At 45.4% G+C, this 24,848-nt stretch overlaps 2 non-coding genes across 2 annotated transcripts; both read left to right on the top strand.

The window, feature by feature from the left end:
* The first annotated feature begins 1,574 nt into the window (after window positions 1-1,574).
* trnan-guu (transfer RNA asparagine (anticodon GUU)) lies at window positions 1,575-1,648 on the top strand. The gene has a single exon. It is a non-coding gene; the product is annotated as a tRNA-Asn (tRNA).
* Window positions 1,649-12,830: 11,182 nt separating this feature from the next.
* Window positions 12,831-12,903, top strand: trnav-uac (transfer RNA valine (anticodon UAC)). Its single transcript has one exon. It is a non-coding gene; the product is annotated as a tRNA-Val (tRNA).
* The last annotated feature ends 11,945 nt before the right edge of the window (window positions 12,904-24,848 follow it).

Raw genomic sequence — 24,848 nt, 5'->3', positions numbered from 1 at the left:
TAAATTATGAATGCGAGATTTTTGGAGAGCATATTTAAATGCTTCACAAAAACATTCTGATCACGACAGCTACAGGGTTCGATTCCCAGTTAGAGAATTAATTTTGCGACCACCGTTTTTAATTAAAGTGAAGTAATTTAATTAAATTACACAGATGACCAAAAGCACTTCAGAGTGGTGTCAAAACAAATGAGTTGGTAATTAGAAAAATAGGAATGTCAGAAGTTGGATTTGAGTTTCTGGGATGGAGGATGAATAACCCTCTGTGCACTGGAACTGGGAAGGGTGAGTAATGAATGAGTTGTTTCCGGGGTTGAAATGCGGCTTGCATTTGCTGGTATTAACCGTTAGCATTATTTAGCAGAGTGAAATAAATGCTAACATGATCGCTGAGGGACAGTCGAAACTTTAACAACTTAATTTTAATAATTTGTGAAACTTGAATCATTGAGGAAGTTTTATTCCTTTTCTGATTTTACACACTCTGTATTTTTGGAGACTGGTTTTAAATGTTCTTTGCTCGCCATGGAATCAGAGAAGTTTACAGCACGGAAGGAGGCCATTGTCACATGAACAATGAACATTTAAAACCAATTTTTGTTTCAGAAATAATGTTTTCACCCGGGCTTGAACCGGGACCTTTTCGTGTGTGAGGCGAATGTGATGACCGCTACACTGCAGAAACTAGCGCGTAATGCTATGCCCAGAGAGAAATGTACAGCAACAAGCTGCAATACTCAATCCCTCTCTCTGCAAAAAGTTCCTTTCACAACATCTCTCTGACCGGAACTGCACCAAAATAAAATATTCCTTTCAAGTGTGCAAATTATTTTCGTTTAACTTTTATTTTGCTTTCATGGTATAACATCGTTAAGGAATCGATAATCTGCTTTTGCACAATGAAAGAAATGCTAACTGAGGGAAAGTCAGTCGGTTAATAATTGGTTCTGTGCTCTGCATGTTGGTAATGTAGCCAATATGATCCAAAGATCGGTGGGAAAGCAAGTTGTGAGGAGGACACAAACAATCTGCAAAGCGATATCGATAGGCTCAGTGGCTGGGCAGTAATTTGTCAGGTGGAGTATAATGTGGGAAAACTGAGGTTATCCACTGTGGTAGGGATAATAGTCATGCCATCCTGACTATTCAGTGCTGTGTGTGGCCACCTGCAGGTTGATTTTGAACTTTTGTGTCCTGTTATGTGAAATAAATGAGGGCAGCAGGCGTATCTCTGCCTTGACACCGGAAAATAGTGAGAGAGATCTTGGAGCAAGGGGCTGGTTATTGCCAAACAGCAAAGGAAATATTAATTCTGGAAAACAAATGTCTGAAAGAACAGTGACCCCGACCTGATTGGAACACAAAATCTTCGAATTTACCGTCAGACACACTACCGTTGCGCCACGAGGCCAACACAGTGCGGTGGAGATGTTCGTCGAAATGAAGGTTCTGCAATACAAGGGGCTTGGAAATGAGGAGAACCAGTTTCGAGGTTTGAATTTCGAGATACATCCATGGTGCGGAGCCAACAGATCCCTGGCAGCGATCAGGGACAGGAAGATGCAACTTACGCAGTCCTGACTAGCTCAGTCGGTAGAGTATGAGACTGTTAATCTCAGGGTTGTGAGTTCAAACCCCACGTTGGACGAATTATTTTCCTTAAACATTTTTGGTGCTTTCACAGGAAAACATCATTAATAAACCCATAATCTTCTTTTGCACAATGAAAGAAATGCGAACTGAGGGAGAGTTGATCATTTAATCATTTATTCTGTGCTCTGTACAAGAACACAAAAACCAGGAGCAGGAGTCGGCCATTTGGACCTTCGAGCCTGGCTTCTTATGCACTGAAACAAATGTTATCCGTGTTTTTAAATGAGCAGTGCGATATATTGAGAGGGCACATTTCAATGCTTCACAAAACCATTCAATTCGCTACAGCCACGCAGGATCGATTCCCGGTTTGAGAAGTAACTTTGATATCACTGTTTGTAATTGAAATGGCGTCATTTTATTGAGTTCGATGGATGTCCCAAAGCACTTCAGAGTGGTGTCCAAACAAATGAGTTTGTAATTAAAAACACTGAATGTCAGGATTGGGATTTGAACCCACGCCTCCAGAGGAGACAGTGACCTGAACCAACGCCTTAGACCACTCGGCCATCCTGACTGTTGGGTGTTCAAGGTGCAAGTTATTACACTGGAACGTTTCAAAACGGGCACTTGTTCAGTGCAGCTGGAAGGCCCAGTTACCGGGATATCCTCTCCCCCGGGGTTTTCCTGAGCCTGTGCTCGATGTACGGGGAGCTTTGGCACGGGTCCGAGGTAGCTTACATGTGTAGGCTGCTTGCTGGCTTCAGGTGGTCTCTTACCAGTGTGATCAATTCTTCAAACGGCATGCTTGCTGGTTTCTCGTGTGCCAGCAGGTCCTTCATTAAAGCGTATGTTTTCGAGCCGCAGCTGGTCAAGAGATGGGCTCTTCTCTTGTCTGCCTTATTGTCGCCTAACCAGTCTTTGGTTACAAAGCTTTGCTGGAGCCTGTCTATAAAGTCCTCCCAATTATCTCCAGCATTGTATTTTTCATCTGAGCCGTTGGTCGCCATTCTGTGGATTCTGTTATCCCGTAACTCGTCGCCACTGAAAAGTCCTGACCCTGTAATACAGACTCACACGAGGCACATACTGAAGTCAAGTTCACTCTGGATCTGCACCTTTATTACACAGCTCTCGAATGCCACACTTGCCTGAGACCTATCCTTATATACCTGTCTGGGAAAGTTATCCAGTGTCTCCTGCAAATGCACCCCTGGTGTTAAGGTAAGTTTGTGGTTGCAGGTCATCTCTGGTTACAGTCATGTATGGCATGGTAAGGTACAGTTATGTACAGTAGTGTGAGATACTTGACAGTATTGGTATTTATGGTGATTACAGGAATTATTAATCGTCTCACAGACCTCAATTATTTTTATGCGATGAATTGATCGAGGATTGAAAGCAGGTTAGTGCGCCAGATCTTAACCCCTCGACCACCAGGGAACAGTTACGATACATGTCGATACACATATATATATTTATATATGACCCTGAATATCAACGGCTACCTACCTAGACCTCGTGGTGCAACGGTAGTGTGTCTAACTTTGAGTGAGAGAAATTGTTCCACAGTGACACCCATCTCATCTTTTGTTCACTTTAAAACACTCGAAACTGAGACAGGGGAATAAATAGAGAAACCAAAGCACAGGGTTATAGACAAGAGGTAGAGATAAGGGGAAAAATACTGTCCCCACCCAGAACGAATGCAGAAACCCCTCTGCTGCGCTCGGGGTGACCATCCACAGCCTGGATACACTAACGTCCCAACAGCTCATTGACTGTCGGAGTGGGATTGTGCGGTGCTTCAGAGGACAGCTCGAAAAAGCAAAGTCACTGATTCCGTCTCATGTGCTCCTCCAATCAAGAAGAGCAACACACTAAAAATGCTCCAATAATGGTTACACCTTATCTTCACATTTGCTGCACAGTTGGCTCGTTGTTTTAGGGTTATGATACTTGAAATTTGCGAGAGGTCCCGGATTCAAATCCTGGACGAGCCCTCAATTTACCCAAGAATTTTGAAATTGCCTCCAACTTTTGCAAAGAAGGTTTTGCATTTCTTCAACACTTTTCAGGAACTCATGACGCCCCAAAGCGCTTTATAGCCCTTGAGTTATGTTTGAAGTGTTGAAGTGTTGTATTGTGGGGAAAGATGTGCCCAAATCACCCCACACGAACTGCAACTCTTTGCGAAGGAGTTCGGTGCAAATAATCAGGTGCCTCAGGGACTTGGACTTTCTGTGAATGAGTTTTGCTTGTACCTGCGTTCAAGCTTGAAACAGTAACTGGGCTTCCATCTCACGGGATCAGTGTGTAGCGGTTAGTGAGTAGGTGACCAGGTTGATGTGCGCCGCTTTCAATCTTTGAAATTTCACCAAACAAGAAACGGTGAATCCAACTGTCCCTGTAAGCGACGGATTGAAGGGATCGCTGCTCCAAACAGAGCTGGAACACGCACAGTGCAGGAATAGGGTCCGCAACATTAAATGTCAAAGTTATTAAGCAGACAATAATTAAACATACACTTAACAGTACTTACAGCCAAACCATGCGAATGTTAGCCGAAAAACTCAAACACGTTACAGTTCCCAGCTCGGTGTCCAAATTGATCAAACATGAATCGGATTCTAAACTATCTGTTCCAAATGCACATTTTATATCTTTTCCTTACCCCTGCTACGTGACAATTTAAACTTTTAATAGTATTAACGAACACAAGTGCCCAACTTCTGATGGAAGGTCATTAACCTGAAACGTTAACTCTGTTTCTCTCTCCACAGAAGCTGCCTGACCTGCTCAGTGTTTCCAGCATTTACTCTTTTTAATCTCCAAACTTATAATCAGAATATCACTTCCCATGTCATCTAACTGCACTCCTTCTTGATATGTAGCCTTGTCCTACAAACCAGGCTCCTTTCGGATGATTCAGGCATTCATTGGAATTATAACTTCTTAATGATAACAATTATGTGAAGTATGTAACGATGTAATACTTGCCACCAGAGCGCGCGACTGTTGGAGTCCTAATGGTCACCTGCCCACACGAACAGGGCCAGTATAAAAGGTTGGCTGCCATGTAGTTCAGGCACACTGCAGTTGTAATAAACAAGATTAAGATCACACTAAATTTAGCTCACAGAACTCAGCCTCGGTGAGTTCTTCTATGCACAACAAATGGCGACGAGTAACAGAATTCGAGTTTTCACGCAACCATGGCTGCTGTTGGAATATTAGAGAGATCCAAAGAGGATGATGATTGGGAAGCCTTCGTCGAGCAGCTCGACCTGTACTTTGTGGCCAACGAGCTGGAAGGAGACACTAACGTGTCGGAGCACAGGGCGGTTCTCCTCACTCTCTGTGGGCCGAAAATATACAGCCTCATCAAGAATCTGCTCACACCGACAAAACCAAAGGAGAAGGAATATTCAGCGTTGTGCACACTGGTTTGGGACTACCTAAAGCCGAAGGAGACTATCCTCATGGCCAGATATCGTTTTTACACGCACCATCGCTCCGGGGACCAGGACCTGGCAGATTATGTCACCGACCTGAGACACCTCGCGGGACTTTGCTATTTTGGAGCTGCGTTGGGGCAAATGCTGTGGGACTTTTACGTGCTGGGCATCAGCCACGAGGTCATTCTTCGAAAGCTGCTGGCTGCTGAAACCCGAGACCAGAGGTGGGCCATCGCGATCGCCCAGGCATGCATGGCCACGGACGATAACACCAAACAGATATCTTCTCAACATCGAAGCTCATCGGCAAGTACTGTGCATAAAATGATGTCGCTAGCAGGCCGAACTGTATATGGCAGGGTCTATACGTCTGTGGCTGCAAGACCTGTGATGACTCAGAGTCCGCCATCGGGGAGCGATGTGAATCTATTAGCACCGTGTTGGTGCTGCGGGGATAATCCTCGGGCCCATCAATATCGATTCAAGCACTACGTGTGCAAAGGCTGCACAACGATGGGGTACCTCCAGTGAATGTGCAAACGTGCTGTGACATACCACGTGGCAGAGGATGATCGATCCGGCACGGATCATGCAGCACAGGCAACTCAACCCGAGGAACAAGGACTCCCAGGTGCCGGTGGGGATGTTGCATTTTATCAGGGAGGCTTTGAGGGTGTGCCCGAAACGTTTCCTCTGCCCACGTGGAGCTCGCGTACCGTATCGGAGTTCTGAGTAGAGCGTTTGCTTAGAGAGTCTCGTGTTGGGCATGTGGACAATGTGGCAAGCCCAACGGAGCTGGTCGAGTGTGGTCAGTGCTTCAATGCTGGGGATATTGGCCTGATCGAGAACACTGATGTTGGTACGTCTGTCCTCCCAGGGGATTTGCAGGATCTTGCGGAGACAGCCCTGGTGGTATTTCTCCAGTGATTTGAGATGTCTGCTGTATATAGTCCATGTCTCGGATCCATACCGCGGGCCAGTTATCACCACCGCCCTGCACACCATAAGCTTGGTGCCACATTTGAGGTCCTGGTCTTCAAACACTCTCCTCCTCAGGTGATCGAAGGCTGTGCTGGCACACTGGAGGCGGTGTTGAACCTCGTCTTCGATGTCTGCCCTTGCTGATAGTAGGTTCCCGAGGCGTGGAAAATGTTCCACGCTGTCGAAGGCCACACTTACAGCCTTCTTAAATATAGCACCCTCATTCTATTCTCTTGAAACAAGTTCCTGAATTCTCGGCTAGCTGTATATGTTAGAGCTGTGGTTTTATCCTGTGATAGATTCTATCATAGTGTTTCCGAAGTGTAGTAGTTATCACATTCGCCTCACACACGAAAGGTCCCCGGTCCGAAACCGGGCGGAAAGATCTTGAAAACTTGAAAATGGGCCGAATAGCTGACTCCTGTTCCTAACTCTTACGTTCTTTGATCTCTTGACCTTTCACAGGAGAACAAACTCTCCTCTGAACATGCATGATAAAGTTCCAGAAAATATTTCCGTCCGAGGTGCTTTCGCGTGTGAGGCGAACGTGTTAACCGTTACACTTCGGAAACATCTCCACTTTCAGCACCAGATTACCAAAATTAAACCCAATGAGATCGGAATAAAAGTTCCTCACATGCTCAGGGCAAAATATCTGATTGATGGTCCACAAAAGACTGAACAAACTTCAGCACGAGGTCAGACGAAAATGTTAAGCGAGCACGTGGACTGCTGATTTGCACTTTTCAGGATTTGGTGATGACAAAACAAATGGGTTCCGCTCAAAGATCAGAAAAGTCACAAGTGGGATTCGAACCCTCACCTTCAGAGAAAACTGCAATTTGAACACAGCACCTCAGACCACTCGGCCATCCAGACTATGCAGTGCTTTATGTGGCCACCTGCAGGTTGATTTTGAACTTTTGTGTCCTGTCAGATGAAATAAATAAGGGCAGCAAGCGTATCTCTGCCTGACACCGGGGAAACAGTGAGACAGACATTACAGCATGGTTCTGGTTATTGTCAAACAGCAAATGAAATATTAATTCTGGAAGAAAAATATCCAAAAAAACACTGACCCTAACGTGATTTGAAAACGCAACCTTCTAATTTGGAATCAGACACAGTACCGTTGCACCATGAGACCTACACAGTGAGCTGGAGATGTTCGTCTATATGAAGGTTCTGCAATACAAGGGGCTTTAACATCCCCGCCCATTCCCACCAGGTATCACAAACAGCGCTCACCGGACAGTCACCGAATGGTTTGCTCGAAAACCTTTCTCTTGCTTTCACGAGAAACCATTATTAATTAACCCCTCACCTTCTTTTGCACAATCAAACAAATGCTAACTCAGGGACATTCCATACTTCAATCATTTGGCCTGTGCTTTACATCTTAACTCGAAAGCCATATCCCATTATACTCACTGTATTTTAGCTTTCTGGTTCAAAGTCTTCAGGGATCTGGGGCAACTTTTATCAAATTTAGCAGCACCGGTTTTTCCTATCATGCACACAAAATAAAATCAGTCGTGAAGATAAAATCCCACCGTGCGTATTTTCAGATTCAATGCTGTCGGATTTCAAATAAAGTGAAAGAATTTTACACTGAAAAGATTTGCAAGTGTTACTTGTATTTGTGTCTTTAATTAAACTTTGTGGCGTCTGAATCCCGTTCATGCCACTGCTGAATAAGAAAGGAGGGTTTGGCGTTGACCAGCTCATCCTTTATATTCAGTGGTTTCTCACACTTTGATGGGCTGCAGTACAGCGGATATCACGTTGGCCTCACACGCAAAAGGTCCCCGGTGGATCCGTTTTCTCTCAGTCAAAGTTATCTATTTATTGAAGTGAAATAAAGAGCAATTAAGGAATAAGGGAGCCCTTTTACCAGGAGAATAAATAGCAAATGCTGGAACTCTCAGCAGGTCAGGCAGCATTTGCCAGGAGACTAAACACGGGAGTAAACCAGGGACTTTTCCCGTGTAAAGCAAACGTGATAACCACTACACTACAGAAACCTCTGGTACAATAACCCCAATAGAGGGGAGGTGACTAGTGAGCTTCCTCTGTGCTGATCGGCAATGTGTGTCGGCTCACCTGAAACAACTTCTGTCCCATACTGAAAGTTCTCAATCCTTCTCCTCCGCTGCCCTTTACAGAAATGTGAGGGATCACCCAGCCACCGTGTTCACTTCCACATCCGCACAGTGGGGCCACAGAGGCTCCTACCTTTCTATCCGCGATCAGCGAACTCACCCAATTTACAAAATTAAACCTGGAATACGTGCCGGCAAAGGGCAGGAGAAGCCAGAGAGTCTGTAAGCTCGGTCTATCACAGAAAGTATTTGTATTCATGGTGGTTAAAGCAATTATTAATCGTCTCACAGACCTCAATTATTTTTATGCGATGAATTGAGTTGAGGTTAGTCCGCCGAGTCTTAATCGCTCGACCACCAGGGAACAGTTACGAGACATGTCGATATATTTATATATATTTATATGTGAACCTGAATTTCAACGGCTACCTACCGAGACCTCGTGCTGCCCACGGTAGTGTGTCTACTTTGAGTGAGATAAATTGTTCCACAGTGACACCCATTTCATCTTTTGTTCCCTTTTAAACACGAGAAACTGAGACAGGGGAATAAATAGAGAAACCAAAGCACAGCGTTATAGACAAGAGGAAGAGAGAACGGGAAAGATATTGTCCATACCCAGAACTAATGCAGAAACCCCTCTGCTGTTCTCGGGGTGACCAGCCACAGCCTGGATAGACTAACGTCCCAACAGCTCATTGACTGTCGGAGTTGGACCGTGCGGTGCTTCAGAAGACAGGTCGAAAAAGCAAAGTCACTGATTCCATCTCATGTGCTCCTCCGATCAAGAATAGCAACACACTAAAAATGTTTCAATAATGGTTACACCTTATCTCCACATTTATCAAGCAGTTGGCTCGTTGGTCTCGGGGTACGATTCTCGCTTCGGGGTTATTGCTTGAAATTTGCGAGAGGTCCCGGGTTCAAATCGCAGACAAACCCTCAGTTTACCCTAGAATTTCGAAATTGCATCAAACTTTTGCAAAGAAGGACTTGCATTTCTGCAACACCTTTCAGGAACTCATCACGCCCCAAAGCGCTTTGCATCCGTTGAGTTATGTTTGAAGTGTTGTCGTGTGGGGAAAAATGTGCCCATATCACCCCACACGAACCGCAACTCTTTGCGAAGGAGTTTGGTGCAAAAAATCAGGTGCCTCAGGGACTTGGACTTTCTATGAATTCGTTCTGCTTGTACCTGCGTTCAAGCTTGTAACAGTAACTGTGCTTCCATCTCACGTGAACAGCGTGTAGCGGTTAGTGAGTAGGTGACCAGGTTGATGTGCGCCGCTTTCAATCTTTTAAATTTCACCAAACAAAGAAACGGTGAATCCAACTGTCCCTGTAAGCGACGGATTGAAGGGATCGGTGCTCCAAACAGAGCTGGAACACATGCAGTGCAGGAATAGGGTCCGCAACATTAAATGTCAGAGTTATTAAGCAGACAATAATTAAACATACATTTAACAGTACTTACACCCAAACCTTGCGAATGTTAGCCGAAGAATTCAAACACGTTACAGTTCCCAGCTCGGTGTACACATTGATCAAACATTAATCGGATTCTAAACTATCTGTTCCAAATGCCACATTTTATATCGTTTCCTTACACCTGCTTCGTGAAATTGAAACTTTTAATAGTATTACCTAACACAACTGCCCAACATCTGATGGAAGGTCATTAACCTGAAACGTTAACTCTGTTTCTCTCTCCACAGATGCTACCTGGCCTGCTCAGTTTTTCCAATATTTACTCTTTTTATTCTCCAAACTTACCATCAGAATATCACTTCCCTTGTCATCTAACTACGCTCCTTCCTGATATGTAGCCTTGTCCTACAAACCAGGCTCCTTTCTGATGATTCAGGCATTCATTGGAATTATAACTTCTGAACGATAACAATTATGTGAAGTATGTAACTATGTCATACTTGCCACCAGAGGGCGTGACTGTTGGAGTCCTAATAGTCACCGGCCCACACCTGCAGGGCCAGTATAAAAGGTTGGCTGCCATGTTGTTCAGGCACTCTGGAGTTGTAATAAAGAAGACTAAGATCACACTAAGTTTAGCTCACAGAACTCAGCCTCCTGGTGTTCTACTTTTCACAACAATTGGCGACGATTAACAGAATACAAACCTTCACACAACCATGGCTGCTGTTGGAATATTAGAGAGATTCATAGAGAGTGAAATAATTGAGAGCAGCAGGCGGATCTCTGCCTGACACCGGGGAAACACGGAGACAGAACTTGGAGCAAAGGGATATGGATGGAGTCGGCAAAACGTGAGGCATCTGATTCAGGAGAGTCGCGGGGCGCGGAAATTCGGGAGTTTAATGACTTTGAAAGGAACATTTTTGTTTTGTGCCGTTTTGTTCAGAGAAATGTTTGTGAAACGAATTTTTTGCAGGAAGGGATGCAGCATTTAACCTTTTGCCTCAGCAATTGTTTCTGGGAGTCAGGATCACATTTCGTGTCAACGTTATTCTTCCAGAATTAATAATTCATTTGCTGTTTGACAATAACCAGACCCTTGCTCCAAGGTCTGTCTCACTCTTTCCCCGATGTCAGGCAGAAATCCGCCTGCTGCCCTGATTTATTTCATGTGACAGGACACAAAAGTTCAAAATCAACCTGCAGGTGGCCACACACAGCACTGGATAGTAATGAAGGCCGAGTGGTCTAAGGTGATGTGTTCAGGTCATTATAGATAGTTTTCGAATCCTATTGCAGACATTTCTTATATTGAATCATTAGGCAGAACCCATTTTCTTTGTCACCACCAACTCCTTAAAAGTGCGATTCAGCAGTCCACCTGCTCGCTTAACATTTCCGTCTGACCTCGTGCTGAAAATTGTTCATTCTTTTGTAGAACGACAATTATTTATTTTGCCCTGAGCATGTAAGGAACTTTTCTCCCGATCTCATTGGGTTTAATTTTGTTAATCTGGTGCTGAAAGTGGAGATGTTTCCGCAGTGTAACGGTTAACACCTTCTAGTTTTTTGAGTTCATGCTCAACTTTCTCCTTGAGTGCATATGGTACGGAACGGGGCTTGTAGTAAACCAATCTAGCGTCCTTCTGTACCCTGACACTCGCCTTGAAGCCTTGGATCGGACTGTCCGTTTCTCAGAACACCTTTGGATACTTCTTGATAACCTCATCCGTAGATGAAAATCTCGCTTCCACACAGAAAATCTGACTACAATCCAGCTTCAGTGAGCTTAATCAATTTCTTCCTTGTAAGGCAGACTTGTCTCTTTTCACCACTATTCGAGGCAAGTTCTGAAATTAATCTTTATATTTCACCGATCGGTACAGTGATCTGACCAACCACAGGAATTTATTCTCCCGAGTAGCCTCGCAGCTCTATCTTGGGTTTCTCCAGTTGGAAATCACGCAATTTGTCGCGGTACATTCACTCCGGTATTACACTCACGGATGCACCCGTGTCAATTTCCATTGGTATCTTGAATCCAGCAACATCTATGTGGATTTTGATGCTTTCCGAATCACTGTCCGTTAAACTCGTGCTCCTGATGATGTTTAACTCTAACATCTCCTCGTCCTGTTGTTGGTCTTCCATACTATGAAGTCTCTTGGGATTTCGACTCAGAGCTTTGAACGCTGGACTCATAGCTTTAAAAATAGGTTTACCATTCAGTCGGCATGCCTTCGCAAGATGCCCAGTCTTTCTGTCGAAGAAACACTCTGCCTTCACGTGTGGAGAACTTTGAGCAATGTGTTGTCCCAGGCACCTACAGCATGACTTCGACGCTTTGGTAGAATGTCCAGTTTCTGAGGCTTTTGGCTCCCTTGTTATACCTTCAAATGCTCTGATAATGACTCCACGAGACAATGTGTCGTTCTTTAACTGTCGTGACCTGAGTCCTTTATTGATAACCACAGAGTGAGGAATACACCTGGAGGCCTGCCTTTTATACTAGGCCAGGCACACCTGTGCAGGTAAGCTACAAGTCTCCCACTGCAGTGCCCTCTGGTGGCACACCTTGTAATAGTACAAGCAGTAACCATGTCGAACACATGACAGGTGTCACTGTGGAAACGTTTCTCTCACTCAAAGTTAGACGCACTACCGTGGGTGCAACGAGGTCTAGGTAGGTAGCCATTGACATTCAGGTTCATATATAAATATATATAAATATATCGACATGCATCGTAACTGTTCCCTGGTGGTCGAGGGGTTAAGACCTGGTGCACTAACCTGGTTCGACATGTATCGTAACTGTTCTCTGGTGGTCGAGGGGTTAAGACCTGGTGCACAAACCTGGTTTCAATCCTCGATCAATTCATTGCAGAAAAATAATTGAGGTCTGTGAGACGCTTAATAATTGATGTAATCACCATGAATACCAATACTCTCTGTGATAGACCGAGATTACAGACTATATGGCTTCTCCTGCACTTTGCCAGGCACGTGTTTGGGGTTTAACTTTGTAAACTGGGTGAGTTCGCTGATCGCGGGGAGACGGTAGGATCCTCTGTGGCCCCACGGTGAGGATGTGGAAATGAACACGGTGGCTGGGTGATCCGTGACATTTCTGTAAAGGGCAGCGGAGGAGAAGGATTGAGAACTCTCAGTGTGGGACAGAATTTGTTTCAGGAGAGCCAACACATTCCCGATCAGCACAGAGGGAGCTCACTGGTCAGCTCCTCGCTGAGGGGCGGTTTTGCAAGAGGTTTCTGTAGTGTAGTGGTTATCACGTTTGCTTTACACGCAAAAGGTCCCAAGTTCAATCCCAGGCAGAAACATTATTTTTAAACTTGCTGTGGATGAACAATCGGAGGCGAGTTTCGTCTCCTTGCAAATGCTGCCTGACCTGCTGAGATTTCCAGCATTTGCTGTTTTTATTTGCTATTTATTCTCCTGGCAAAAGGGCTCCCTTATTCATTAATTGCTCTTTATTTCACCAATAAATAGATAACTTTGAGTGAGAGAAAACGGATCCACGGGGACCTTTTGCGTGTGAGGCCAAAGTGATATCCGCTACACTGCAGCCCATCAAAGGCCGAGAAACCACTGAATATAAAGGATGAGCTGACAAATATCAGGGGCAGTGCAGTCTGTTCAATGTCAAACCCTCCTTTCTTATTCAGCAGAGGCATGAACCGGAGTCAGACGCCACAAAGTTTAATTAAAGACACAAATACAAGTAACACTTGCAAATTTTTTAGTGTAAAATTCTTTCACTTTATTTGAAATGCTACTGCGTTAAATCTGAAAATACACACGGTGGGATTTTGTCTTCACTACTGATTGTATTTTCTATGCACGGTAGGAATAATCGGTGCTGATTAATTTGATAAAATTTGCACCAGATTCCTGGTGTCATCGGCAATGAACACTTTGAAACAGAAAGCTAAAAAACAGTGAGTAAAATGGGTTAACATACAGAAGAACATATGAAATAGGAGCAGGAGTGGGCCAGACGGACCTCGATCCTGCTCCGTCATTTGATACGATCATGGCTGATCTGATCATGGACTCAGTTCCACTTCGCTGGCCGCTCCCCAAAGCACAAGCCAAATGATTGAAGTATGGGGTGTCCCTGAGTTAGCATTTGTTTGATTGTGCAAAAGAAGGTGAAGGGTTAATTAATGATGTTTTGCTGTGAAAGCAAGAGAAAAGTTTTCGAACAAACCATCCGGTGACTGTCAGGTGAGCGCTGCTTGTGATACCTGGTGGGAATGATCTGGGATTTTAAAGTCCCTTGTATTGCAGAACCCTCATATAGACGAACATCCCTTAACTACTGTGTAGACCTTGTGGTGCAAAGGTAGTGCGCCTGACTCTAAATCAACGAGTTGCGTGTTTAAATCATGTCGTGGTCACTGTTCATTTAGCAATTGCTGTTTCACAAAATCCAGTCATTTGCTGCAATGTCTGTCTCACTGGTTAGTAGTGGTCGGGTTGGGGACAGCATCAAAGAAGAAAGAAGGGATGTGTGCAGTGGTGGTACAGCAGTTATCATGGGTAATTTTATCTACATCGTGATTGAGCTAAACACATGGTAGTGATGTGTTGGAGGAGGATTTCATGGAGTGTATTATGGATGGTTTTCTCAACCCAGAAGAGATCTGGCCATTCTTGACTGGGTAATGTGTAATGAGAAGGGACTAATTATCAATCTTGTTGTGCGAGGCCCCTTGGGGACGAGTAACATAATATGGTAGAATTCTTCATTAAGATGGAGAGTGTCACAGTTATTACAGAAACTTGGGTCCTGAACTTAAGGAAAGGTAACTTTGACGGTATGAGGTGTGAATTGGTTAGAATAGACTGGCCAATGATACTTAAAGGGTTGATGGTGGATAGGCAATGGCAAACATTTAAAGATCACACGGGTGACTTCAGCAATTGCACATCGCTGTCTGGAGTAAAAATAGAACGGAGAACGTTGCTCAACCGTGGCTAACAAGGAAAATTAAGGATAGTGTTAAAACCAAGGAAGAGGAAAATAAATTGGCCAGAAAAAGGAACAAACCTGAGAACTGGGAGAATTTTTTAATTCAACAGAGGAGGACTAACGATTTCATGAGGAGGGGGGAAATGGATTTTGAGAGGAAGCTTGCTTGGAACATAACAACTGACTGCAAAAGCTTCTGTAAACATGTGAAGAGAAAAAGATTAGTGAAGACAACTGCAGGTCCCTTGCAGTCGGATTCAGGTGAATTTATATTGGGGAACAAAGAAATGGCAGACCAATTGACCAAATACTTCAGTTCCGTCTTCACGAAGGAAGACACGAATAACCTTCCAAACGTACTCGGGGACCGAGGGTCGAGTGAGAAGGAGTAACTGAAGGATATCCTTATGAGGAGGGAAATTGATGGGATTGAATGATGATAAATTCCCGGGGCCTGATAGTCTGCTTCCAAGACTACTTAAGGAAGTCGCTCTAGAAATAGCGGATGCATTGGTGATCATTTTCCAACAGTGCATTGACTCGGGATCAGTTCCTATGGACAAGAGGGTAGCTAATGTAAAACCACTTTTTAAGAAGGGAGGGAGAGAGAAAGCGGGTAATTATACACCGGTTAGCCTTAATCAGTCGTGGGGAAAATGTTGGAATCAATTATTAAGGATGAAATAGCAACGCATTTGGAAAGCAGTGACAGGATCGATCCAAGTCAGCATGGATTTATGAAAGGGAAATCATGCTTGACAAATCTTCTGGAATTTTTTGGCTGTAACGAGTAGAGTGGACAAGGGAGAACCAGTGGATGTGGTATATTTGGACTTTCAAAAGGTTGTTGACAAGGGTCCACACAAGAGATTGCTGTGCAAAATCAAAGCACATGGTATTGGGGGTAATATACTGACGTGGATAGAGAACTGGTTGGCAGACAGAAAGCAGAGAGTCGGGATAAAAGGGTCCTTTCAGAATGGCAGGCAGTGACTAGTGGAGTGCCGCAGGGCTCAGTGCTGGGACCCCAGCTCTTTAGAATATACATCAATGATTTGGATGAAGGAATTGAGTGTAATATCTCCAGGTTTGCAGATGAAACAAAACTGGGTGGCGGTGTGAGCTGTGAGGGGGACGCTAAGAGACAGCAGGGTGATTTTGACAGGTTAGGTGAGTGGGCAAATTCATGGCAGATGCAGTATAATGTGGATAAATGTGAGGTTATCCACTTTGAGGGCTAAAACGTGAAGACAGAATATTATCTGAATGGTGGCAGATTAGGAAAAGGGGAGGTGCAATGAGACCTGGGTGTCATGGTTCATCAGTCACTGAAAGTTGGCATACAGGTACAGCAGGCAGGAAAAAGGTGAATCGTTTGTTGGCCTTTATAGCTAGGTGATTTGAGTATAGGAGCAAGGATTTCTTATTGCAGTTGTACAGGGCCTTGGTGAGGCCTCAACTGGAATATTGTTTTCAATTTTGTTCTCCTAATCTGAGGAAGGACGTTCTTGCTATTGAGGGAGTGGAGCGAAGGTTCGCCAGACTGATTCCCGGGATGGCTGGACTGACATATGAGGAGAGACTGGATCAACTGGGCCTTTATACATTGGAGTTTAGAAGGATGAGAGGGGATCTCATCGAAACATATCAGATTCTGATGGGACAGGACTGGTTAGATGTGGGTAGATTGTTCCCGATGCTGGGGAAGTTGGAGCAGGCTCGAGGGTCTAGATGGCCCACTCCTGTTCCTAATCCTTATGTTCTTATAGCAATTGATTAACATTGAAACGAAATGTGACCTGACAGCCAGAAAGAAGTGTTGAGGCAGAAGGTTAAATGCTGCATCCCTTTCTGCAAAAAATTCCTTTCACAAACATTTCTGTGACCGAAACGACACAAAAAAAAATGTTCCTTTCAAAGTCAATAAACTCCCGTATTTCCGTGCCCCCTGAATCTCCTGAATTAGATGCCTCTAGTTTTGCCGACTCAAATCATGTCCCTTTGCAATGTTCTGCTTCCACCCACACTATGAAATGCGCTACTAACTTATCGAATCATGGAATGGTTACAGCACGGAAGGCCATTAGGCCCGTCGAGACCGTATCGACTCTCAGCGTGTCCCACTCCCCCGCCCTTTCCCCGGAGCCCTGCAATTGTTTTTCCTTCAGACACTGATCCAACTCCCATCAGAAAGATAAGATTGCATCTGTCTCCACCGCTCTTTCAAGCCGTGCATCCCAGATCCTAACCACTCGCTCCTGTTCCTATGTGTAAAGTCTGGGAAACACGAGATCAATTCCTGCCACACTCACAGCCTTCCGAAATATAGCACCGTCATTCTATTCTCGTAAAACCAGCTCCTGAAGTATCAGCCAGCTGTGTAGGTTAAAGCTCTGGTTATGTTCCTAGCAGTGTGTCAATCGCAATGTTTCTGTAGTGTAGTGGTTATCACGTTCGCCAAACACGCGAAAAATCCGCGGTTCGAAACCGGGTGGAAACATTTTCAACATTGTTCTATTATATATTAGAAAAAATGGAATAATTGACAGTAATGTTTCAATATTAACAAAGTTGATGTTTGTTTCTGCTGATGTTAATAACCCTTCAACTAGGCTGGAGTTTAATACTTCGATATTTCAAATAACATTGTTGATATTTGATGTCTCCAAGAGAAGACAGACTAATTGATGTCCTGTTTCTGACTGCTCCATTTTTGATCGGGGCGGAGGAGTGGTGAGAGATCGGGGCCCAGGAGCGTCGTGATCGGGGCTCAACAGAGGCGAGGGCCCAGGGACAGCACGGGCCAGCCCACTCTGCGTTCGATGGATAGTCGGCGCATGTGTACACAATTGGTCCATGCAGCAGAGCTTGGTCAATGGTCGTCTTGGGTAATCCTTGCCTCTGGACCAAGACCAAGCTCTGTCAAGCCCGTGTGGTGGCTGGTGTGCAACGGTCACCCCACGTTAAAAAAATCCACCCACAGGCATCTTCCACCCTTCAAGATGCAGTTCGGGACCTAAATTGTCAGGTTCCTCATTGAAACACCTGTGAACTCATCCCTTTTTAGAGTGGAAACAAATCATCCTCGATAACGAGGGACTGCCTAATACTATACTATCAACAAAATGCAGTGTCTCACAGCCCTGTTACTTTGGCTGGTTTCTCTGTACAGTTCTGTACACACTCAAACTCTACACAGTGTCTCTCACTCCCTCCCATTTCCAGCCCTGACGGTGCAGAAAGCCCCTCTCAACGCTGCACGTTCCGGCTGCTTTCAGTTGATTTGTGAGAGATTATTAAAGGATCCTGCATCTCCGCCTCGCTTTACGACAGCAGATCGAAGCCGCAAACAACCCATCGACTGATCGCTCGTCCCCAGCTCCAGCGTGAGTGAGGCCGGGACTGTCATGTATTCAATCAGCATTGTAACCCATGTATAATCTGACCTAAGTTGTACACTGTGAGAACAATGACCACTATGTGGTGAACTTGTGGGAGACACTCCTAACCTGGACCTTCAGGTATAAAAGGGGAAGCTCCACTCACTTCCATCACTTGAGTGCTAAGAAATAAAGGACAGGTCACAGACTGACCTTCTCTGAAGCATGGGCCTCGTGTGCATTTACACTGTATAGTAAGGACGTATCAATGGCGATGAGAAACTGATTAAAACCACACGAGCATGGCCACTAGCTGAACCGACAAGAGGTACTGTATTAAGCAATGGTTGGGACAGAGATTTAACATTGTTAAAGCATGACACACTTCTCCAGGCAGCCAAGGGCAGTCAGGCATGCCCCAATATGTAGCCATACCCAGAGGGGGAGTTCGACAGAGACAATGGCAAGCTGAACGGCGATTCACGTCATTGCAAGGGACAATGCGGCCAGTAATGGGGCCATCAACATCTGTATATGGTGCACTCAAGGACAATCACGGGGCAGTCAGTGACGATCGACTGGCAAGAGACCTTTTGTTTCCAACAGCAGCTCATGTTGGAGGCGTGGAGGCACGCACTCAGCCGGACTTTGCAGAGCTGAGCAAAATACCTCAGAAATTGCAGAAATGAACACAGGGGGAAATCGCTGGAAGCTGAAGTTCAGCGAGTTCATGTGGAGCACGTATAAAGTTCATACATCAGGACGCCACTGATAATGATGAAAGTGCTCCTCAATGGCATCCCAGTATCAGTGGAGCTAGACACGTGGGCCAGCCAGTCCCTGATGGGTATCAAATAGGTCGAAAAGTTGTGGGCGTCCAAGGCCAGGAGGCCAAAATTGTCGCCGATTGACGCACAGCTACGAACATACACAAATGAGATCATTCTGGTGCTAGGCAGCGCCACAGTAGTCATGACCCATAAACTTCGCTTGCTGTCATGAACTGGAAATTTGGCGAAGTCAATGCAATTTCCTCTGTGGAGCGAGTATCATGCTCACAGATCCTGGACAAATTTGACTCATTATTTCAACCCGGCACTTTCATTGGGGCCAAGGTAGTGATTCACATAAACCCGGACGCCAGGCCAGTACACCACAAGGCCAGGGCAGAACCGTATGTGATGCGGGAAACGACAGAAGGCGAATTGGACCGTCTGCTAAGGGAAGGCATCATCTCCCCAGTCGAATTCAGTGACTGGGCGAGCCAGATTGTGCCGGTGCACTAGGCGGATGGGTCGGTCAGGATATGTGGTGATTACAAGGCCACCATCAATCGGGAGTCAACCCAAGACCAGTATCCGCTACTGAAAGCGGAGGACCTCTTTGCGACGCTATCCGGTGTCAAACATTTTTCAAAATTAGAGCTGACCTCAGCTGACATGACCCAGGAGCTGGCGAGTGAGCCGAAGAAGCTGACCTCCATCACGACACACAAGGGATTGTTTGAGTACAACAGATGTCGGTTCGGGATTCGCTAGGTTGCCGCGATCTTACAATGAAATATGGAAAGCCTCCTCAAGTCGATTCCAGGAACGGTGGTTTTTCAGGACGACATCCTCATCACGGGTTACGATACTGAAGAAAACCTCCACAACCTGGAGGAGGTGCTACGCAGACTGGACCGGATAGGGCTGCGACTGAAAAAGGCGAAGTGCATCTTCACAGCTGCAAAGGTATAATTCCTGGGGAGGAGGGTAGCAGCAGACGGGATCAGCCCTACTGCCTCCAAAACGGAAGCGATCCAGAGAGCACCCAGACCCCGTAACACTACGGAGCTGCATTCGTTCCTGGGGCTCCTGAACTATTTTGGTAACTTTCTTCCCAAATTGAGCAAACTGCTGGAGCTGCTACACGTGCTCCTACGCAAAGGTCGCGAATGTGTCTGGGGGGACAGCCAGGAAAGGACTTTTAATAGAGCACGCAATTTGTTATGTTCCAACACTCTGTTAACGCTATATGACCCATGTAAGAAGCATGTGTAACGATGCGTCGTCCGATGGTGTCGGATGTGTTGCAGCATGTCAATGCCAATGGTCAGTTACAGCCGGTAGCTTAGGCCTCCGGAAGTCTGTCCCAGGCAGAAAGGGGATACGGGATGGTAGAAAAGGAAGCGCTCGCATGTGTATATGCAGTAAAGAAAATGCACCAATACCTGTTTGGCAGGAAATTTGAGCAGGAGACAGATCACAAACCCCAAACGTCCCTTTTGGCCGACAACAAGGCCATAAATGCAAACGCATCGGCCCGCATACAGAGGTGGGCACTAACGTTAGCCGCCTATGACTACACAATTCGGCACAGACCGGGCACCAAAAACTGCGCCGATGCACTCAGCAGGCTCCCACTCGCCACCACTGAGGGGGCTACCGAGCATGGTGCTGAGATGGTGATGGCTGTTGAAGCATTCGGAAGTGAAGGCTCACCCGTGACAGCCCGTCAGATTAAAGTCTGGACAAATAGAGACCCGCTATTGTCTCTCGTCAAGAAATGTGTCCTGAATGGGGACTGGGCAGCCACGTACAGGGCATGTCCTGAGGAAGTTAAACTATTTCACCGGCGCAGGGATGAACTCTCGATTCAGGCCGATTGCCTACTGTGGGGGAACTGCGTAGAAACCAGATGTGCAGAGAGGTGTTCATCATAGAACTCCACAATGAGCACCCGGGCATTGTCATGAGGAAGGCAATTGTCAAGTCACACATTTGGTGTCCAGGGAGAGACGCAGATCTGGAACGTTGTGTTCGCAGGTGCAACACGTTTACCCAGCTGACTAATGCGCCAAGGGAAGCCCACCTTAGCCCCTGGTCCTGGCCCACCAAGCCTTGGGCACGCATACATGAGGACTACGCAGGTCCTTTCAAAAATGGTTTTGGTTGTTGTCGACGCCTACTCCATAAGAAACATAAGAAACATAAGAATTAGGAAGAGGAGAAGGCCATCTTCCCCCTCGAGCATGCTCCGCCATTCAACAAGATCATGGCTGATCTGGCCGTGGACTCAGCTCCACTTACCCGCCCGTTCCCGTAAACCTTAATTCCCTTAGTGGTTAAACATCTATCTATCTGTGAGTTGAATACATTCAATGAGCTCGCCGAAACTGCTTCCTTGGGCAGATAATTCCACAGATTCACAAATCTCTGGGAGAAGAAATTCCTTCTCAACTCGGTATTAAATTGGCTCCCCCGTATGTTGACGCTGTGCCTCCTAGTTCTAGTCTCCCCTACCAGTGGAAACAACATCCCTGCCTCTATCTTGTCCATCCCTTTCATTATTTTCAATGTTTCTATGAGACCAGGCCTCATCCTTCTGAACTCCGCCGAGTCAATACCCAGTCTCCTCAATCTATCATCATAAGATAACCCCCTCATCTGCGGAATCAGCCGAGTGAATCGTCTCTGTAACCCCTCCAATGCCAGTATATCCTTCATTAAGTAAGGTGACCAAAACTGCACGCAGTACTCCAGGTGCGACCTCACCAATACCCTATTCAGTTTCAGCAGGACCTCCCTGCTTTTTTACTCCATCCCTCTCGCAATGAAGGCGAACATTCCATTCACTTTCCTGATTACCTGCTGCACCTGCAAACTAACTTTTGGGGATTCATGCACAAGAACCCCCAGGTCCCTCTGCACCGCAGCATGTTGTAATTTCTCCCTATTCAAATAATATTCCCTTTTACTGTTTTTTTTTCCCAAGGTGGATGACCTCACACTTTCCGACATTGTATTCCATTTGCCAAACCTTAGCCCATTCGCTTAACCTATCCAAATCTCTTTGCAGCCTCACTGTGTCCTCTACACAACTCGCTTTCCAACTAATCTTTGTTTCATCTTCAAATTCTTTTACACAGCACTCTGTCCCCTCTTCCAGGTCATCTATGTATATTGCATACAGTTGTGGTCCTCGCACCGATCCCTGTGGCACGCCACTAACCACCGATTTCCAACATGAAAAGCACCCATTTATCCCGACTCTCTGCTTTCTGTTCGCCAGCCAAATCTCGATCCATGCTAATACATATCCTCTGACTCCGCGTACCTCTATCTTCGGACGTAACCTTTTGTGTGGTACCTTATCGAAAGCCTTTTGGAAATATAAATACTCCACATCCATCGGTACACCTCTATCCACCATGCTCGTTATATCCTCAAAGAATTCCAGTAAATTAGTTAAACATGATTTCCCCTTCATGAATCCATGCTGTGTCTGCTTGAGTGCACTCAGCCTATTTCGATGTCCCGCTATTTCTTCCTTAATGATAGTATCAAACATTTTCCCACGACAGGTGTTAAACTACCCGGCCTATTATACCTGCCTTTTGTCTGCCCCCTTTTTTAAACAGAGGCGTAACATTAGCTGCTTTCCAATCGGCTGGTACCTCCACAGAGTCCAGAGAATTTTGGAAGATTATAACGAAAGCATCTGCTATAACTTCCGCCATCTCTTTTAATACCCTGGGATGCATTTCCTCAGGACCAGGGAACTTGTCTACCTTGAGCCCCATTAGCCTGTCCAGCACTACCCGCCAAGTGATAGTGATTGTCTCAAGGTCCTCCCTTCCCACATTCCTGTGACCAGCAATTTCAGGCATGGTTTTTATATCTTCCACTGTGAAGACCGAAGCAAAATAATTGTTCAAGATCTCAGCCATTTCCACTTTTCCCATTATTAAATCCCCCTTCTCATCTTCTGAGGGACCAACATTTACTTCAGTCACTCTTTGCCATTTTATATATCGGTAAAAGCTTTTACTATCTGTTTTTATGTTTTGCGCAAGTTTAATTGCGTAATCTATCTTTCCTTTCTTTATTGCTTTCTTAGTCATTGTTTGCTGTCGTTTAACATTTTCCCAATCTTCTAGTTTCCCACTAACCTTGACCACCTTATACGCATTGGTTTTTAATTTGATACTCTCCTTTATTTCCTTGGTTATCCACGGCAGGTTATCTCTTCTCTTACTGCCCTTCTTTTTCACTGGAATATATTTTTGTTGTGCACTATGAAAGAGCTCCTTCAAAGTCCTCTGCTGTACCTCAATTGAGCCACCGTTTAGTCTGTGTTCCCAGTCTACTTTAGCCAACTCTGCCCTCATCCCACTGTAGTCCCCTTTGTTTTCGCATTGTATGCTCGTTTGAGACATTACTTCCTCACCCTCAATCTATATTACAAATTCAACCAAACTGTGATCACTCATTCCGAGAGGATCTTTTACGAGGAGATTGTTTATTATTCCTGTCTCATTGCATAGGACCAGATCTAAGACAGCTTGCTCCCTTGTAGGTTCTGTAACATATTGTTCTCAGAAACAATCCTGTATGCATTCTCTGAATTCCTCCTCCAGGCTGCACCGTGCGATTTGAATTGACCAATCAATATGCAGGTTAAAATCCCCCATGATTACTGCCTTTCCTTATTCACATGCCTCCATTATTCCCTTGATTATTGCCCGCCCCACCGTCAAGTTATTATTTCGGCGCCGATAAATTATGCCCACCAGTGACTTTTTCCCCTTTCTGTCTCTAATCTCCACCCACAATGATTCAACATTTTGTTCATTAGAGCCAATATCATCTCTCACAACTGCCCTGATATCATCCTTTATTAACAGAGCTATCCCCACCTCCTTTCCCTTCTTGTCTATCTTTTCGAATTGTCAGCTACCCCTGTATGTTTAATTCCCAGTCTTCGCCACCCTGCAACCATGTTTCTGTAATGGCCACCAAATCATACCTATTTGTCATGATTTGTGCCGTCAACGCATTTACTTTATTTTGAATGCTGCGTGCATTTAGGTAAAGTATTTAATACTAGTTTTAATCCATGATATTTAGTTTTGACCCCTCCTGCAGCCCCTTTATATTCATACATATTGTCCCTTCCGATCACCTTGTGGTTTACACTTACCCCAGTGCTACTCTGCTCTGTTGCCTCCTGCCTTTTGCATTCTTTCTTGGGGTCCTGTTTATCTGCGCTCTCACCCACTCTAGCTCAGAGCCCTCTCCTGCGTTTCGAATACTCCTCGCATTGAGGCACCGAGCTTTCCGGCTTGCCTTTTTATTACACTTTCACCCTTTAGAATTTTTATGCTCGTGGCCCTTTTTGGTTTATGCATTGGGTTTCTCTGCCCTCCACTTTTACTCATCTCCTTTCTGTCTTTTGTATCTGTCTCCATTTTGTTTCCCTCTGTCTCCCTGCATTGGTTCCCATCCCCCTGCCATATTAGTTTAACTCCTCCCCAACAGCACTAGCAAACACTCCCCCTAGGACTTTGGTTCCGGACCTTCCCAGGTGCAGACCGTCTGGTTTGTACTGGTCCCACTTTCCCCAGAACCGGTTCCAATGCCCCAGGAATTTGAATCCCTCCCTGCTGCACCACTGCTAAAGCCACGTATTCATCTGAGCTATCCTGCGATTTCTCCTCTGACTAGCACGTGGCATTGGTAGCAATCCCGAGATTACTACTTTTGAGGTCCTACTTTTTAATTTAGCTTCTAGCTCTTTAAATTCATCTCGTAGGACCTCATCCCTTTTTGTTAACTAAATCTTTGGTACCAATGTGCACCACGACAACTGGCTGTTCACCCTCCCTTTTGAGAATGTCCTGCACCCGCTCCAAGACATCCTTGACCCTTGCACCAGGGAGGCAACATACCATCCTGGATTCTCGGTTGCGGCCGCTGAAACGCCTATCTATTCCCCTTACAATGAATCCCCTATCACTATCGCTGTCCCACTCTTTTTCCTGCCCTTCTGTGCAGCAGAGCCAGCCATGGTGCCATGAACTTGGCTGCTGCTGCCCTCCCCTGATGAGTCATCCCCCTCAACAGTACTCGATGTGAGGCCAACGTGA

The sequence above is a fragment of the Pristiophorus japonicus genome, unplaced genomic scaffold, assembly GCF_044704955.1.
Source record: "Pristiophorus japonicus isolate sPriJap1 unplaced genomic scaffold, sPriJap1.hap1 HAP1_SCAFFOLD_29, whole genome shotgun sequence".
Lineage (NCBI taxonomy): Eukaryota > Metazoa > Chordata > Chondrichthyes > Pristiophoridae > Pristiophorus > Pristiophorus japonicus.
Note: the sequence above shows the minus strand (reverse complement) of the source record. Positions and strands in the feature narration are given on the sequence as shown.